Source organism: Choristoneura fumiferana, chromosome 7 (genome assembly GCF_025370935.1).
Source record: "Choristoneura fumiferana chromosome 7, NRCan_CFum_1, whole genome shotgun sequence".
Classification (NCBI taxonomy): Eukaryota; Metazoa; Arthropoda; class Insecta; order Lepidoptera; family Tortricidae; genus Choristoneura; species Choristoneura fumiferana.
This window is the reverse complement of record NC_133478.1, coordinates 19,435,528-19,438,629: the sequence shown is the minus strand read 5'-3', so window position 1 is coordinate 19,438,629 and position 3,102 is coordinate 19,435,528. Positions and strand designations below refer to the sequence as shown.

Here is a 3,102-nt window from a genome sequence, read left to right as displayed (position 1 = left end):
ACTATCATTCTGATTTTTTTTTCAATTTTTTCACACAACAGTATAGATCTTAGAGGGAAGGGGGCTGCTCGATTTTCATGAAAATTTGCACTTTAAAGTGAAATAATTTCGCAAATAAGATCAATGAATAGAAAAAATCGTCTTAGCAACCCCGCCAATGGTTTTAGTCGAGAAAATAAAAAAACACCCCCGTCTATGCGAGGTACCTAACCCTATAAATTTTTTTGTTGTTTTTATTTTTATTTTACCACTTGTCGGCTGACTGATATGTGTATCCATGCCAAAATTACAGCTTTCTAGTACTAACGGTATCTGAGCTAGCCGCGGAGGACAGACGCAGACAGACAGAAGGACAGACATGACGAAACTATAAGGGATTCTAGTTGACTACGGAACCCTTAAAAGAGCCTATGTAAATAAATAATAAATATCAAGGGACAATTCACACCAATTGACCTAGTCCAAAGTAAGCTTAGCAAAGCATGTGCTATGTATGGGTACTAAGCAACGGATAATTATAATTATATAGATAGATACATACTTAAATACATAGTAAACACCCAAGACCCGAGAACAAACATTCGTATTTTTCATACAAATATCTGCCCCGACACGGGAATCGAACCCGGGACCTCAAGCTTCGTAGTCAGGTTCTCTAACCACTAGGCCATCTGGTCGTTCACTTCCAATTCCAGCTATCACAGTCAAGGGCATAAATATATGTGCGATTCCAAGACATCAAAAGTTTATCGCATAAAACAACAGAGCGCTTTACGCCGCTACAGATAGTTCAACTCAGTTGTGCGCGCGGCCCTATGTGTGCGTGCGCTTGTAAATATACAACTTTCATTTGTGTGGCAGTGAAGTGACGCGGCAGTCGTCGTCCGAGCAAGACGTGTTCTTATCGCTTTTTCTTACGGGTACAGTCGTTTACGAAAATGTCTAGTTCTTCACGGAGAAAATGTTTAGGGAGTCAGGTAAATATTTTTTAATTTTAAATTTTTGATGTAATTAATATTTATTATGATTCTATATACGAAAAAATATATCCTTGTTGACGTTTACGTATTATTGTTTTAGACTCGAGAAACCATTGCTAAGGTATATCAATTTCTGAAAATAGATGCGAGAGATATATTGGAACTAGTAAGTGATCCAGTTTGCTGTGCAAGTCCAATTTTAAAATCGAAATTAAGTGATCATTTAAATATCGTACGGAAAAGAACAGCAATGGCAGTGGGGGTATCAGAGAGAACAATTACTAAAATATTGGCTGAAGGAAAAGAATCTGACTCTAAATTTAAATCTCCGCATGAAGACCGTAAAAAACGTTTAAAGAAGTCAGAATAATGTTCAATAAATAAACATTAAATTACCAATTAACTGTTTTTTTTAAAGCCCGTATAAAACCCGTAAATAACTGTATTTGTATTTGTACCTCTTGTCACGCACGCACACAAAGTCACTGTATATGTACAAGGTTTACCCACACATAGGGCCGCGCGCACAACTGAGTTGAACTATCTGTAATCATAAGTTCGATGTACAGGTTGATTCACGAGAGCTAGCACGAATGGATTGAATGAGTGAATGAAAGTATTTATGCTATCTATTTAATTATAATAATAATAATAATATGCATTTATTGCCACATTAAAAATACCTACCAATACAATGAACATAAAAAAAGCAGATAAAAAAAGGACACATACGTATACAAAACGGTTGGCGCCGGAAGTCCGGAACGCACGCTCGCACCCGCCGCACGCACGCACACACTGATAATTTAAGGAGGATTAAGTTTTAAGTTTTCTTTAGTCAAGGCTGCGCTGCCGTCGGTGCCGTACTTGCGCTTCGATTTTAGCTCGCTCGTCTTGCTAAAATCGAAACATACGGCAAATGAGCACCTTTTACGTTCGTTCGTGTACTCGTACTTACGTATTTTTTGTATGAGGTGTAGTTATTAATTAGTAGTATGTATTTAAGTGCAGTGTGATAGTTCCGTGCAAGGACACATAAAAAATAGTAGATACCTACCTACCTATAAACAATATTATTAAGTATAGTATTACTATGTTTACCTATTATTTTTTACACTAAAAAAAATCATACTAAGTATTTAACACTATTTACAAGAAATTGAAAATACAAACTGAAATATAGATGCACAGAAAAAACAGTGTCAGTTCAGTTTGTATTTTCAATTTCGGTTTTACGGGATGACCGTAAAAGTAAAAATTTGGAATTGAAATAAAAAATACAAAAAGATTCCAAAAAACCAATCTTACTATTTACAAGGTTTATAATACAGTTTATAATTTATTCACACTAGTCGAGCTTCTTATTATGTAATTACACAACGTACGAAGTCCGTCCACTAAATTTCCCGCGAATGAACCAAACTGACAGCTAATTTTTTTTTCTGCTGCTGCGCATGGCAAGAGTGTACCGCTATTCAGCCTCCGAGAGGGCGACAACCAAAGAGGATGAGAATTAAAATTTGTTTTTATTCAAAATACTTGCACCTAGTGCTTACATTTTGGTGATATGTTTTTATTAACTTGTAATGTAATGTAACTAGTTATGTTTGTTCGGGTGGGATTCATATTTTACCTTAAATTTGAAGTGGATATCTTCAACCGATTGAGCTTCCGATGACAATGCAATATTCTTATGACGTAGAGCTGATCTGATGGTGAAGTTAGATGTTGGCCATAGGAACTCTGTAATAAAACGACACGACTGCAACAATTTTGGTCTCATTTGATTCGTCTTGACGACTACCTACTTTGGTAACCAGGGGCAAAAAGTACCGCCAGCAAAAATGCTTGTATTAGATGTTTTTACAAAAAACTATTACTGAAACAGGAGGTGCGGAGGTGCAGAGGAGGAGGTGCGGAACCCTTCATGCGCGAGTCGCTCGCACTTGACCGATTTTTTTACCCATAATTTGATCTTCGAGCCCCCTGAGCGTGAAAGATCCGGGGCTCAGCACCGGTTAACTCCCGGATAACTGCGCCACTCCTAATCAATCAGTAAACAGTAGATCAGTGTTTTTCAATCTTTGGGGCGCGACCCCCGGGGGAACAGAATAAGTAATAG

The 3,102-nt window shown here is 37.2% G+C and overlaps 1 long non-coding RNA gene across 1 annotated transcript; it reads left to right on the top strand.

Annotated features, from left to right (window-relative positions):
* The first annotated feature begins 800 nt into the window (after nt 1–800).
* LOC141429457 (uncharacterized) lies at nt 801–1,379 on the top strand. Its single transcript, XR_012451541.1, has 2 exons — nt 801–977; nt 1,081–1,379. It is a non-coding gene; the product is annotated as an uncharacterized lncRNA (long non-coding RNA).
* The last annotated feature ends 1,723 nt before the right edge of the window (nt 1,380–3,102 follow it).